Source organism: Vanessa tameamea, chromosome 11 (genome assembly GCF_037043105.1).
Source record: "Vanessa tameamea isolate UH-Manoa-2023 chromosome 11, ilVanTame1 primary haplotype, whole genome shotgun sequence".
Classification (NCBI taxonomy): domain Eukaryota; kingdom Metazoa; phylum Arthropoda; class Insecta; order Lepidoptera; family Nymphalidae; genus Vanessa; species Vanessa tameamea.
The window spans coordinates 5473601-5490811 of record NC_087319.1 but is presented as its reverse complement, the minus strand read 5'-3'; the positions used below and the strand labels follow the sequence as shown (position 1 = coordinate 5490811).

Genomic DNA, 17211 nt, shown 5'->3' with positions numbered 1-17211 from the left:
GCTTTTCGAAATACATTTAAAATTGTTTTATTAAGGTGCCATAGATGCTAGTTTTTTAGCATAGGTACGTGGATAGTCAAATGTTTTATACCGTCATATTAACTGATATGAGATGTTTTGAAATATTACTACAATATTCAATACCAAGGGAGTCGTTAACACAACTACTAGTAACTATTGTTGAAATTTTTAAAGATCTCACTGACAAGAAATTGTGTTCCGAAATTTTATTTATTACTAGGTTAATGCCATAGTTAATTAGCATTACTGGGCTTGTTTCCTTTTTTTGTTGAATTTTAATACATTATTATTAATTTAATGCAAAGGACGTTCATTACAGATGTAAACAATATTTGCACGTCGAATGGGGGGGGGGGATTCGGTGGTGAAATTTATATCATTCAAAAGATACTGTTACATAGATGGGCGCACAACGTTGGTTTTTATATAAAAAAAAGCGATTTCTCGCTGTTGATAAATATAAAGTGTAATTTTAGCATAAATAAAAAATGATTTGTGTTTTTTATTAGACTAATTTAAATACAATATTTCCGATCACATCAATTTGAAATTTTGAAAGATAATATTGTATTAGAGTAAATAAAGTGTATCTCGATGTCCTAGGCGATATATTGAGAGCATGACTTCTATTTTACATATTTAATTCGATCACATTGCTAAAACAGTTTGCCAGGGGATGTGATATGCATGCTCGAAACTATCTCTAACGGAATGTGGAATGCATTTAAAACTTATCTTTTAACTTTTACTACCTAAGTTTTTCAAAAGAAAACTAAGTTAAAGTTTCTAGAGAATTTCCAGTCTTGTCGAAAACTTCTAAAATCTAATCTTATAGATCAACAAATTAAAGTTTAATTTCGTTCCAAGTTATTAAAGATATTAATGAAAAGACACGTTAACTGTTTAAATAATGGCAAGAATTTTCAAAATTGAACGAACATTGGAGAAATTGAGAGTTCGGTGCACTTTTCTGTAAATTAACTATAATCATCATTCGCTTGTCCTCACTCCATTTATTTCCTAACCCTTGTAGTATATGCATTGTGCACTGCATGTACAATATATTCGAAAAACTTTACAGACGCCTGGTAGGTGCATTTCTTCCTTAAGAATACTTTCATAATTCTTCTTGTCGACGAGCTAGGTGTTCGATTGAAGGACGCACATTAGAATAATACCGTATTCATTCATTGCGGCAAACACGGGTTGAAAAAATCTTAGTAGTGCTGGATTTTGAATGTAGGGGCTTATCATCCAGCCATGTCTTTCGGAATTCGTTGTCTTTACGCTACGGCGCGTAGAGCACGTAACATTATTGGTGCAGTACTTTCGAGCTTGTAGAATGTTTTATCTTGTATAATGTATTTTAGAATTAATTGGAAAATCAGAGTAGGAGAGATGATATGTATATCGGTTTGGAATTTTTCAACTGAGAAATGGACTTATAAAATGACGATTATTTTAAATGTTAATCTATAAAAGCGAGAATAACTCCACATTTTTATAATTAAAACTAAACATACCCCTTATTATCAATTGTTAAAATAATTACGTTACATTTATATATTTTTTTGGCAAATAATGTTAGGTGGTCTCCACTGCCCATAGACAAACAAGAAACATTTTTAACTGTTATTCTTACATTATCATTATATTTTTACGGCAAAATATACGAGCACTAATGTTTTGTTGTACCTGTTGGTAAAACATAGAAAACCCCTCATTAAAAATGATTAGTTGTGGTAAGTCCACAAAGTACACAACTTCGGGTCAGAGCATACGCTATATCGTATTATGACTAATAATTATAAATAATAAAAATAAAGGTTCCTACTGTTTTACGATAGTTTTTGTGTTACGTTCTGTTTGCTATGAAGTTTGTTCAACGGCTTATGCGCTAATAACTCTATTTAAACGTGTAGCTCTTTCCTTTTTTAATTGGAATTTTAACTAAAGCGATACAATTATTTGTGTTTACAAATATTTATGAAATTTATTTACATCGTGTATTGTTATATTATGACGATCTCCGTGGTCGAGTAGTGTGTACAGCGGTTTCCATGGGTATGCCGCTCCGAGGTCCCGGGTTCGAGTCCCAGCCGAGTCGACGTAGAAAAAATTTATTCGTTTTCTATGTTGTCTTGGGTCTGGGTGTTTGTGGTACCGTCGTTACTTCTGATTTTCCATAACACAAGTGCTATAGCTCCTTAAATTAGGATCAGAGTAATGTATGTGATGTTATCCAATTATTTATTAAAATAAAGGAGAAGTCGTGGGACACCCGGTTAGAACACAATTGCTTTTACTATATATTATGTACATATGTATGTTGATAATAATTAAATTAAAAGATATTAAATTGTTATTAAAATTTTCATGTGAAATAAAACAATAACAAAAATTAAGTTTAAATAATATTATATAAAACCATATATAATATAAACAGATAGAGAGAAAGGCAAGAGAGGGAAAGGTCGCCTGGAGAGTATTTAACGCTGTTTCCTTACGTGACGATGTCTGCCAGTTCACTCTACCGAACGCTCTTAAAAATTAATATCGCTAAATAACAAATTTTCCAAATTATCAGTTTTTATATTGATAATTTAAATGTTTCTTTTTTGTTAAAATTATATGTAATTCACACTAAATTTATAATTCTGTATATTTTCGACACCAGAAAGTCGAAAATATAGAGAATTAGATACTGAGATACTTCTCATGTAATCCGTGAAACTCAGCGAACTCATTGTCTAGCCTACATCTTCTTTTAACTTGGGCCAAACAATCACAAGATGTTCTCTGCACTGGAGACTCGTAAACCGCTTGATATACTGCCTTATACAAACGTATGTTATACGAGCAATACCGGATAGATACAGCACACATCCAGGATGAATGAGGTGATTAAGGTATCGACCAGTTAAATAAGATACAACTAACAAATGAATTGTCAAAATAATGATTTACATTTAACGCGAACAATTCACGAAAAAAATTACGTTATACATATATTTATCAATTATATAAATGTAGATTTAACTATTTATTTTTAAAGTAACCAAATCTGAAAGACGTATTTCTGAATATTTACTACGGTGTCTATAAAAATAGGTGATTTTAATTTTGAGACAAATGATAGGATACTTTAGTAGCGAACAAAATAAATTGTACGTGCGATCGTATCATAAAGAAAAATATTCTCCGCTTTCAAATGCATCTATATATATGAATATTCATAGCGATCGATTGAACGGTGTAGAAATGATGTACTACAGTGTCATCTAGTGACATGTTAAAACAAAGTGGTTAGTCTAAAAACTGCTTCCATGTAATGTTTAAGTCTTTTTTATTCACAAACAGATTTACGAACTTCTATTATCTCCCCTCATTTACATATTAATTGTCCAATTACCTAGTTAAAATAAAAGTCTCATGGTCAGTATGGTATGAGGTATATGGTCAGTACGTCATTTCAATAATAAATATCTATTATTATAAATATGGTGCCCACAACTGTATTCACTGAAAATATTGTTTGTAGGTTCATTAGTTCTGATCTTATTGTCTAAATTATTTGAATTACTTTTCCTTATGCTCTAAGACAAAATACGATCCACACATATTCACTCATCACTATGCAAAGTTAATAATTTATAAGCATTATTTGAGCTTAATCTGTTATCAGAGTCTAACACTCTCTTATCAGGGTGCATAATATTAATGGAGAAGCTAATGACTTCGCTTCTCAGGAGTAATTGACTTGACCTCAACGACGTATTTAGCTTATATATATGTATTGCGTGCAAGATGACGTTTGTTTTGTGTAATTTTTGTTCTTACCTATTAGGCACGCAATGCTGCCAGACGCTCATTTGTTTTTTTTTTCACCCTAAATCCCCACAGTGAAAAAATGTTTTGAGGAGTAAAACAAACAAGGATGCTTAGTTGTGATCGTTTTATATGTGTTAATGAGACATACGACCAAATCGAAAATTTGTGGAAGCAATTATAATCCTTTAAACTTGGCTTTAAATTCTATCTTAATTACTACCTGAAATGACATACATACATACATGATAATTACATCTTTGCCCCCGGTCTTATTAGCACAACAAGAAATATAAATCAATACATACTTATATCGTCAATACGCCGCCAAATACGGTATCTACTCGTAAGTCCATTGTGCCCGTAATTACACAGACTCACTTACTGTTTAAGCCGGAATGTATTCCAGATTAAACACTGTAGTATTACTTAAATATTTGGCGGTCAGCGCATATGTTATGAAAATAATATATATATTTTTTAAATGTGTCTCATATTAATGTGTTACTTCTTTATCGCTTGATAAATAATCACTATTGCTCATAATAATAATGGTTTTGCTTGTAAGTTGGACACTAAATCTCATAGAATACTTTTTTTAACAATAGAGTTGTAACTCTATTGTTAAAAAAAAAGTCTTTATATATAAAGACAGATCGAATGATAACAGAGTAGGTCAAGAATTATTTATTTTTTAGAATAAATATTTTTCAATTTAAACTTTTTCTTTGAAAAAATAATCTAGTTATCACCAATAAACGATAGTGATTTTATATAAATAAATTAAATATATTGTTTATAATTTAATGAAATCTGTAATAAATACGTACTCAATAGCAACAATAATTTAACTTTTTAACCATCCAACATACATAATTCGAATAACAACGAAAAAGCATATACTATTTACACATAAACTATTAAATATAATGTTTTAAGTTAGTTAAGTTAAAGACTTAGTTTTTACAACTTTAAGAAAATGCTTAAAAATTTAATTCGAAACTTCAAGTTTATTAAAGTTATTTAAGAGTTTCTTGTCAGTTTTATCGATAAAATACTCTCGTACAAAACACATGGACCTGAATAATGTATATCTTTGCGTTGCATTGAGGTCTCGAAGTAAACATTGTAATTATTTATTTTTATATCCCTGGAGCGTCTATAGTTTATACTTTGGCAACACACGCAATATCTCGCAGCGTGAAATATTTTTGGCTAATATCCAGTTATGCTTCTCCTTACAAATCATGACGTATAACAATCGGTGATATTGATTATCGGTAATAACAGCTATTCTTCCTTGAAAATAGCAATTCTAAATTTGTATCCTTCTGATCAGAAAATCCAAATACCTATCCACAAATAAAGATCTTAATTTATTAGATCGAAGTTAAAGAACATTTTTGTGCCATCTGTAACTGCAATAGAACGCAAAGAGATTATAACGCTTATTTGAAAAACTAATGTACCTAAATGAAAAAATGTGACGATATAATATAAATAATATATATATATATAATCTTATTCAATAATATATATATATATATATATATATTATTGAATAAGATTAAGGATTCCTAAAAAGGACTGCTATTAATGAACTGTTAAATTGAGTATTACACAAACGAAAGTGACGTTATTATTGTATAAGTATATAAACTAAGAGTACTAAGAATTGTCTATATATAATATAGATAATTCTTAGTCCTCATTAATAATCTGTATGCAAAAATGAGTCTTGGTTTGTTCTTATTTCACGCAGCAACGGAGCAAACTCCATGTTTTTGGAGAGAGAGAAACAGAATTTTGAGATGACGAAGGCTAATTTTTGTTACCAAAGCAAAAGAATTCATTGGTATTTTTAAAGAAAGTACGTAAGTATTAATTCGTGCCCATTAAGAGTACGTAAGTATGGAATGAGAAGCTTACTACTATATAGAATTACCTTCATTAATAAATGATTAATTATTAATAATACTGAAATATTTAATTTCAAAGTAAATAAGCATGTAAGTACATACGTATTTCATTCCAATGCTTTAAATATTGGAACCTAAGCGAAGAACGAGAGCTAACTGAAAGTGCCCGTAGCTATAGACAATGCAAGCTACAGGCGAGCAATCTAACTGACTCTTCAGTACCATCTGTGAACTTAAATTTCCTATAAAATTTAGAATTATGAGTTCAATCTCTTTATCTTGTCGCGTAGTTTTTTAAGTAGATTTACCGACCAATAAACGTTCTGATTAAAGTAATATTTGGGTTTGATCACCATTTAATGAAAAAGGAGGTTATTCTATTAGTTAATCATATATGTAATTACGAATATATCGATATTTTTGTGTAGAGTGTACAGAAAAAACATAAAATCGTAATGAAAAGACAGAATCCGTTTTAGGAAAAGTGAAATTATTATTAATTATGATTATGACTTTTACAATACCAATAATGATCATATTTTAAATTTTAATAATTTAAGATCTTATTGCTAGTCTAGAAAAGGCTATGCAGCTTTTTAACTGTTAATAAATGTTGTAACTATTATGACAACAAGTAGTAGATAATTATGACAACGCGTTTTGCTCTTATCAACATGTCTAGACCCAACCTTAATTTTGAATATCAAATGTGAAAGCGGCACAATAAAAATGCCTACATATTTTACCATCCCTAACTACGATGCTAATGACTGGGCCACATGCGAGGCAACAATTAAGTACTGACCGTTTAATGATAATATTACGTTGTATTACAAAAAAAATGCTCTTAATAAGAATGTCTTTGGTTGAAAAATTGTATCTGGGTGCGACTTGGTCTGACTACGCTAATAACTTCCGATAACATTCTTGAATACAATATTTAGCTATTGTTTATTTTTATTCAGATTTTATTTATAAAGAAACACGAACATGAAATGATTCTTGTCACTTTATTATTCTAAATTGAAAGCGGCTGAAATAGGTCCATCTACATATATAATAATAAATACTAAAACTGTGTCTTCTGTTATTACATTAGTATTTTTTTTTTCAGTTAGACATTAAAAAAAACCGATTTATTCGTATTGAAGATAAATTGATGGTAAATCGGTAATATTCATTGCTCTACTATGCGTCGTATGACATTGTATTGAGGGCGATAATATTATTTGTTCTTGAGATTCTGGAAATTTCAGAAACGTCAAAGTCAACTTTTGATTAGCTTTCATTTTTTAGTCCGTCTTTGTCTCATTGATTTGAGAGCAAGAAAATCATATATAATCTCTTCATTGGGGAAAAAAACATTATACAATACCAATAATTATCATAAATTAGTTTATGATAATTATTGGTAATAATCCTGATCCATTTTTGACACAGCGGCCACTCCGTTTTTTTTCTCTCGCTAAAAACACGCTCTTACGCGTTTCCTCTACGTGAAGCGGGGGTTTGTGGGACTCGCCGGTGCCGAGAACTCCTGGCGCGTCTCAGTACACCGGAATACCCACCAAAAAACCAGCGATACACACTCTGTCTCTTCTCGCTTGCGCATGTTACCTTGACTCCCCGATGGTTGGTCAACCTTTGAGTCTCCAAGCTAGAGGAGTTCCCCGGATACATAGAACCCAACTCCCAGCGATTCTTACAACGGAGCGAGTGAACGCTGTCGCTATGCGTAAGGTACTTGGAGGACTAATTAATTAACTACGGAGGATACACTATTGTACAGAAATGTATAAGCAATCTCAAGTCTCTCTATTTCTCTATACTCTCACTCCAGAATCCTAAGATATAGAAAATTAAACACCATTGGAAAGAGTTTAAGCGTTTACAAAAAGCAGTTTAAAAAGCACACGCGTGTATGACTGCTACTAACAGTTTCTTGACACGAGCATTGAACCCATGACTTTGGGATCAGCAGCTGGATGCAAGCGAGGTGTGTGATATATGTAATTTCATAAAATATTTACAAATGGCTATCGATATTGAGAGAGCCGAGATTGCCTAGTGGTTAGAACACGTACATCTTAACCGATGATTGCGGGTTCCTTCATTTCCTCTATCCACTAACCCGCATTGGAGCAGCGTAGTCGAATATGCTCCAAACCTTCTCCTCAAAAGGAAGAGGAGGCCTTAGCCCAGCAGTGGAAAATTTACAGGCTGTATGTGTTGTACATGTTGTTGGTATAGATATTATTAATGCACAACATTAACAAAATGTCTCATCACTAATTCCGAATTGTACAGGAAATTATGTAAAATCATGATAGCAATAATTCTTTGTTGTTCAAATTCAATGTTCTGAAATAAAGTATTCCTAGTATATCACTTCGCGCGTATTACGCCAAAATAACCAAAGAAAAAAGATCTTCTACCTACAATATTTAAAAAAAACCCGAAATGTTTTCTTACAACTACTATTACTAATTAATCTCATTACTGAGTGCTAATTTATAGTCAAACAAAGCAAAGATCTTATTTTATATTTTAATTGCGTGGTCATATATTTTATGATTTCCAGTATTTACTTTTAAACTTTAGATCCAGGAATATTTAAAACAAAGTGCCTTTATTCTTGTTAGAACATCGGAATCGTAACAAATATTGTATAAACACGAGAAGTAAAGATTTTACGGAAAGTATATCACTTGTAACGCCAACTTTCCGACGAAGAAAAGTCAATAAATCCTTTCTAGGGCAAGATATTCTTTCCTATAGTAAAATCTTGCAGATTTGATAAATTTAAATGTGATTTAAACAACGTCCTTCGCTTAACACACAAAATCTCTAACGAGGTAGACAACTTTTTAGAGTTACTATTTTGACACACACAATGAGGAACATTTCAAGTTGCCCTGCCGGCCTTTCTCTCTTCCGTCCATAGCATTGTAGGCCTTTGTTCACAAATTTTAAAATCAAATTCAGTCAAAATAACAATTGTTACAGAGGCGATATAGAACTGGAAGGTAAATGAAGTTACTAAACAAAAACTTTGGAATTCACCATTATTCCACGTTACACTACATGTTGGACCCAAAATTTAATAAAAGCCAAAAACCATGCCGATTTTCTATCGTTATCACAAGGGTCAGGTCACTGGTTGGTTACATACGTCACCCTTTAAAAATCTTAGGACACTTTTAGACAATGAATCTTTCCGCATATCAATTGGTATCTGACAAGGAATACCATTTTGAGTACAGATGCTCGCGTGGAAAAAAGGTGGACTTTTTCGGATTTCATGGTCTCTCTTGTCCAAGAAGCTTAGGGGAGGCTTTTCCGTCACGGTTTTGATAAAATAAAAAGGACTCTTGCCACCTATTGACGCCCTGCTCTTATTGAACCCCGTGGAATTAGTTGTAAAAATGACAAGAGACCTGATGTACTGCCCTGGTTCCCTTGGAACGAGGACGAATCCTGTGGGACACTATCAGAGCAACTTTGTTAAGAGGTGAAGCGAAACGATCCAAATATTCGTCTCTTATTTCAAATTATGTTTTTGCATACTTGGACCTTTTTTTTTTTTCTTTCACTGGAAAATCACATTACGCGCTTCCCCCACGTAATGGAAAGTGGGGGGGGGGGGACTCCCCGGAGCCCTGGACGCCCAGTGCGCCCAGGTACACCGGGTTTACCCACTAAAAAAACCAGCGGTACCCTTTCCGTGCTATACTGCTACCGTGACGTTGCATACTTGGACCTTGGAGTAGTAGTGCAAAAACCTTCATTAAAATTATAACACCTCGTCTTATTACCTTGTGCAGAATTGTGACAGAAGGTCTCGTTCATTTTTTGCTAGAGGATTGGAATTGCAATTCAACGTGAAAATGCTGCTAGCATTCTTGCCATCATTCTACGCGGTCATGATTTATACAGTAACTATTTTGAATACTTATTTGTATATTGTTAAGGCAAAAATGTTATTATTTCTTATGTAAATAAATAAAAGAGAATCTTAAAAACTATAATTTTTAAGCTAGTCATATTAAATAAAGTTAACGTCCAAGTCCATAGCATTGAAATTGTGTACCTAATTCGTATCTGTCGTAAGGCTTAAACTCTATTTTCTACTGATGTTATCGTTGTTTTCATAAAATTAACTAAATTCATTTACAAAGGCCATTTTTTAGAATGGTGATATCACAAATCTTCTAGAATCAAAGTATACATGTGATTATTAAGCTTATTGTGATCACTGCATTCTGATTTATGAAACGTGGTCAAGATCAAATTAATTTCTTTCAATACAACAAGTTCAGCTACATTGCTTCTTTGCTCGAGGAAATTGCTATTTGTAAGATAAATAGCAATGCAGTAATAATATAGTACGAGCTACGTTTATAACTAGTCTTGATGTTGGAATTTGAAAAATCTTACAAAAGGAATATTCTTAAAGAAATTCAAAATTAGATCAAAGTTTTTTCTTCGAATAGTTCGTTCTCTAAATATACAAATATTATATATATTTAATTGTGCTATACAGAAATATTAACAACATTCAGGGTTAAAAAAAATAGATTTTTGACTGATTTGGCTATGGCACGCCTTGTTTATTTTACAAACTTCCACAGCATCATTTATCAGTATCAGTCCAATGGTATTCTGATATCAATCAGATCTATGTGTTACACAAGAGGACTATTCGCACAATATGTAAACTAGGACCTTAAGTTTTCTAAATTTAAAGAAATTAAAAGATGTACTGCTTCTCAAGATATATTTGACAATGTAATATGTGTACACTGTACAGGTATAATATACCTTTTGTTGAAATTGTAACGTGCATATTATTAGTATTAGGATCAACCCGTATCCTACTTCACACAGTTAATAATTCTTTTGTGGGGAATTTTCAATGTTATTCAATTGCATATTTTTACAAAAAATCGTCCAGGAACGATTGTATGTGTAAGGGATATAATAATTATAAGAAAACTAATGATTTTTAACATCGTAAAACACTTTAGAAATAAAAAGATCGCATCTAGGCCGTTTAAATTATGAATATGAAAAATTACAATTGATCACACAATTGTTAAATAAAAGTATAAAAGAAAAGTCTGGCAGAGTTTCCTTCACCGGTTCCTATGAGGTATGAGGTGTTTCCTTTCGAATTGGTAGCAGATTTTTTTTCTTGACAATCAATAAATAAGTAATTCTTCAATAATGAAAAAAGATTTTTGGCTTTTGACTTTTTTGGCTAAAGTGAAGTGATATAATATACACAAAATTTAATTTAAATCTATTAGTTTGAAATTGATCGATTCAAATGGATTATGGCGTAGATTGTCACAGAATATACAAAATTCATACTCTTATGTATTTTGTAATACACATTTTATTGTTTGACACTCGATGCTCGCCCTGATTGTAGAATGTCGATAACCGCCTTACTGTTGTGATACGCTACTCTAATCCGTGTATCCTTTACATAGAATCATGATTGAAGTCAATGTCGTACATCATTTTCTGACATATCACGGTACAGTTTTACGTCAAGTACAGAAGTTTCGTTCGACTCTACGATTACTTTAAAATCGACATACTGAATATTTAACTAGATAAATGTAAATTTAATAATTATCACACTCAAATAAAAAAATAAAGAACTTATTTTTTATTTTTCTGTAGAAATAGGTGTAAGAGAAGAAGTATTTAATGAAGGTCCAATTAGTGTCAATTATATTCTTATTATTTTTAAAATTGTATTCGGTTAACCTAGTTTATATCTTTTGAAATATCACTCCATATGTCTTTCATTATATCTCGTTTCAGTACAAATAGACTTAAGATTCTTGAAAATTTTCTCTGCACTACTTATGAACGTATATATTTTTTGTATAGAAATAGTCAAGAAATAATTTACTTTTTAACTTTTTATTTTAGTTTCATAGCATAAAACCGGGTCGACAGTTCAGGGTTATTTTATTGTCAAATCGTAGGATTAACTCATTTATCGATCTCAACCTATCAATACGTCCCTATTGTTTTGAATAAACATGAATAAAACATGCATAAATGTGCAATATCGTTGGCTTACCGAAATATGACGAGCATTCATCTAAATAACATAATTAAAGTCGGAATTACAAATAATAATAAACTTATAAGCTAATATCAACATACAAATTAAAAGTAAAGTGGGTTTAGCAAAAAATAGTTTAAAGCGCGGGAAACTGTCATCAGATCGTGTTGTCATTTGGAAGTATTCCAAATACAGCTCATAAACATGAAGCTGGAATATCTTTAGAATTTCGAAGTCACATTAATAAGATGGCTTCTGGGTCGTGCACAATCGCCGTTGGTACACAATTTACATGTTTTCATTGACATTTATGCTTTTGCACTAGGTAAGCCGTATTATAATATATAATTATTTAAATACACAAATTGACTTGATAATAGCTCCATTACCAAAAAAAATGTTTGGAAAAGATTCCTCTTTGTGAAATTCCAAGAAGTTACAATTTGAATAATATATTCAACTTATCATTTACTTTCATCGACCGCCGGCCATATTGGTGCGGTAACATTAATTGGAATTCATACAAACATGACCTTGTAATTTCTAAGACTTGGCGTTGTCCTTTAATATTTAATGTCAATGTATAAAATAGTTAGAAAAGAACTTTACTAAAAATATTTTAAAATATATTTGTATAAAAAACTAAACATTTTTGTACATAATCGTATGATAGAATATTTTGACAAAATAAATTTACAGTAAATAAATAAATATAAGCTTTAAAAAAAGCCAAGTTGGCCCAGAGTTTAAAGTGAATTTTAACCGACATACTATAAGCCAGGCAAGGATTAAGGAAAAACATAGGGAAAAACTTTCATGTGCAGCATGAATTTCTTCCACGTGTATATCCACCAATCCGCATTGGAGCAACGAAGTGGAATAAGTTTCAAACCTCCGCCGCCGAAGAAGAGGAGAAGCTTAGCTTAACAATGGGACTTTTACACGCTGCTACTTTAGTTTACTTCTTATAAAAAAATATTAATAAAAGGCATTTGTTACAATTGAAATGATTATATTTTTATTATTATGGATCAAGCATACGTTATTATTTTTAATTATGTTGGCCTCGTGATAATTATCATGAATTAATATTTTTCACTACACCCATCGATGCACCACAAACGGGCGCCCCCACGTTGGGCGCCATTCGATAAAATGCACAATATCCGATACGTCACGCAACTGCAATGTCACTATAAATGGGCTAAACTTGCTTTATAAAAATATAAGGTTTCCTGATATAATAGTTTATGTTATGTAAACAAGGTTACAATCCAGTAAATGAAATTTAAAATTACACAATGTAATGCTTGTCTTATTTAATACCGTAAAGTTTTATACTTTTTGTAATATAGAGGCTATATGAAAACGTATTCAATTAAGAAATTGCTAAATTTGCACGGGCCTTATGTATGATAATCGATCTATTATTTTGTAATCGTTTTTTAAATACTTAATATGCTAGACGTAAATAAGAAAAAATGTATTGTAAAACAAATATTTTAAATATAGATAAACATTTACTTTATCCAAACACTCTACATATCATAAGTAAACTATAATTTGAATCTAATTCAATATTTTCATGCATTAGTCAAATGTTATTGTAAACGAAAACACACATAGACATATGTTTGTGTGTAAACTTATAATGAGTTTACAATATTTATTTCAACTCAAATGTTATCTCATAAAATATTATAGAGAATTCTTACCTTCTGACGATATATATATAGAGGTTTTTGTGTTCCAAGTTGGGCGCTTATCCAGAACATATTTTTGAAATATTTCTGCGTGGGTATCAATATTCTATAAATTTTAATAGAGTCTATAAAGTTTAATAATAATTGTGGCACTTAGTATTAACTTTAATTTATTATTGCGGCTATAAAAAGTGAATACAATAGTTAAAAATACAATTCTTGTTTATTAGTAAGCTTCAATAATGTTATTAAGTGATACGTTAGTATGTGAGATAATTAATCATGATCATATTATAAGGTTTTATGAGCCCCGACTTAAGCACAACAAGCGCCTGGGTGGTACAAGCAGTTTACTGACCATCTAAAAATAATTTCAAAGGTCCAATTTCGTTTGTACAGAACTTAAAAAACATCAGCGAAGCACCCCCAATTCCACATAGCCCTGATTTTGTGCACCCCCTGAACTCTGAATTAAAACGGATCTAGGCTTATACACAATTGAATATTTTTAAGTATAACTATGTAAGTAAATGCAATTATAAAGACAGTAATAATTTTGATTGGTATTTATTATACAAATACCCGTAAATACACTTATGAACATACAAAATGTTTACATAAAACTAAGAACAATATCTAAATAATAAATATGTTTAATGAAATATTCTAACCAAAAGTTTCATACAAAGCATCTGATTTTTTTCACAATCGCAGATACAAGAAGCGTAGATATACGGTTGTTATATAGAAGTAATCTTAAAAATATATAAAAGAGCCTTGCTTCATATTCTGAAGTAGACGGGTAGTCCTCTTAAAAAAGTTTATTTTGATAAAATGTTAGCTGTGCTTTTTCAAGTTTTTACGAGTAGCAAAATTTCCATTTTCCCATTCAACTAAGCGAAAAAATCATGCCAGAAGTGGGTACGACAATAGCTCACGTTTTATACAAAATACAATTAATATTTATAGTTATTATTCGAAAATTGAAATAATATCTTCAATAATATTTAGTTATATATCGAAATTATTTGTTTTTAATGGCATTTTGTTAAAAACATATTTTTAGGTTGAAATTATTTTTAGCAGATATATTAAAAATATATGTCAGTATTTTCTATACTGAAGAAGGACGGGTTCTAAGGATAAGGCAGATAACGTTTAACTGGGAAAATTTTTAGAGAAATGTCAAGAACGTTTATTCGTCTCAGTGAAAACCAACATCGTGGCAATCCCGTTAAAGACAGACCATTTGATTACAGAGGACCAGACGGTAGACAAATTTACTAGACCTGATATTATATCAGATTATCAACAAGGACGAATTGTCACAAACTCCAATAACCATGATAAACAATTCGGCGACTAGCCAAAACTTTGCAATAAATAATCCTAAGAACTATACTTTAGCGAATGTTTGAAACATTTGTAATTAATATATCCAATAGTAATACCATTATTTTCTTATTCAATAATTATGCAAAGTGAAAATCATAACCCATTATAGAAATTTTCATTTTCACAGTTCTATTTTGACTATTACACATCTAATAATAATACGTGGAAAAGACAACACGAGTTATTCATTGTCATGCATAACTCGGATGGGATTTTGTTTTATTTTTACTTTACATAGGAAGATGACATGTGTAGGTATGTTAGAAATATATATGTACATTTTGTTTCAGTTTATGATATTATGTTATTGTGATTCGATAGCACTGCCAGTGATTTTGGGTTGTGTTTCTATAAGAACACTTCGTATGTCACTAATATTGCTACGGCTAGACTCGTTTATTTTAGTTACTTCCACAGCATAATATACTACGGAATTTTGATATCAATAAGATCTTTGTATTACAAAATATAGCTATTCGCGCACTAATAATTTGTCTAAATTTTTCTTAACAAATAATGAATTGGGCAATTGATATATTGATATTTATTTACTTTACAATAATAAATATATTTTTCTTATTATTATTATAATGACGATGATGTCGTCCTTACCGATTGTGGGGACGTCGAATCTCAAAGGAGACTGACCTGGGGTTTGAACCCAGAACCTCGAGTACTGTGGCTAATCTAGCTACTAGATCAACGAGGCATTAATTATAATTACATATAAAAACTATTAGCGTAAATCATGACCGCGTATAATGGTGGCAAGAATGATAGCAACATTTCCCCATTGAATCGAAATTCCGATTCTCTGAAACGAACCACTGCTTAAATGACGTAATATATAGTCACGCATATACGCATATCAGTAGGGAGCGTCATGCCGTTTGCCGTCAAGGCATGCGAGACGGTTTTAACCCCGGCCCCGAGGCGTACCAATAGATGCTTCACGTTAAAAATAATGATGCACTTTTTCTGCCCTTAATTTAGATTTGATCTAAGTCACTTTCTTATCTTTTGTTTATAACCTTTAATGAAATGATGGTCATATTTTTCATTTCAGTTAACAAAGGCTTTACTGTAACAGTATATTAGTGAGCTTTTCACTGTAGTTACAATCGGGTGCGGCGGCCGAAAGTCCGCTTTGTTCGTAAATACGGTTAACCCATTTAGATAACCGTAAAGATTAAAAACGTTACATTAAATTTATATAATTATTTATGTCGATTCTGCAATAATTATAAATTTGTTTTAATAAAGCCATTATGAAGATGTTGATACATAGATATATAGATATTATACATATACTAAAAATTGCAATATATTACAGCGTAAAACTAAAAGAAAAAAAGGCCTATAATGCCTTCTAGTCTTCTCACTCACTTATTGCTTATTTTTTTTATATATTTGTTCTGGTATTTATCTGGTATATATTTACGTTTGTAAGTAAAGTAGATGAAATAAACAATACTTACTAAAACGTTTCACTTATTGTTTCCTGAAACATTTCCAGGGAAACCTAATAAAGCTTATTATTCAAAGCAGAGAAAGCTATACTTTGATATGATATATAAAAATATGTCAAATATCTTCAATAAATATGTAGATTCGTATCGAAAATTTTCTTGTATTAGAAAATTTAATATTAATATATATAAATACTAGATAAAAAAGTATTAAATGTAACACTATATGTATGTGTGTGTGTGTGAACATGTGTGAGATATGTGAACATTTCACACGTTTTTACAACGTTTTAACAGAACATATGTATACGCTCTTATATATATATATATATTTTAATTAACACACTCAACTTCAAAAGGAATATAAAGCATTCAAACTTGTACAATCCATTGCTTACATCCAGTGAACAATAGTGTTTAAACGTTTATCGCAAATGGTCGACGACTAGGCGTCGAGACATTCCCCGAAGGCCGAGCCCATTAGGACAGCACTTAAGGAACACCACCAATGGTTTAGGTCACCACCAGGCTAGTGGGCCATGGTCGTTACGTTACGGAAATCTGCCAAGGTTTGTTTTCGGAGAGTTATAGGATAGTTTCGTTGGTTTAGAATGTGTACACATGCGTTACATAGTCTTAAGTACAACGTCTCTCTTATAAGTTGAATATGAATACTGAAAATAATTGCCAGTAAAACATTTTTTTATACAAAATAACCTAATGACTATTCTATCTTATTGGTGGCTTTTAGTTTTCTAGTTATCTTAAGTTTTTATTATTAGCATCAGGGT

The 17211-nt window shown here is 31.1% G+C and overlaps 1 protein-coding gene across 3 annotated transcripts in view; it reads right to left on the bottom strand.

Annotated features, from left to right (window-relative positions):
• Positions 1–17211, bottom strand: part of LOC113400847 (uncharacterized protein) — a 45336-nt gene that overhangs the window by 6446 nt on the left and 21679 nt on the right. The gene's annotated exons all lie outside the window — the stretch shown is intronic.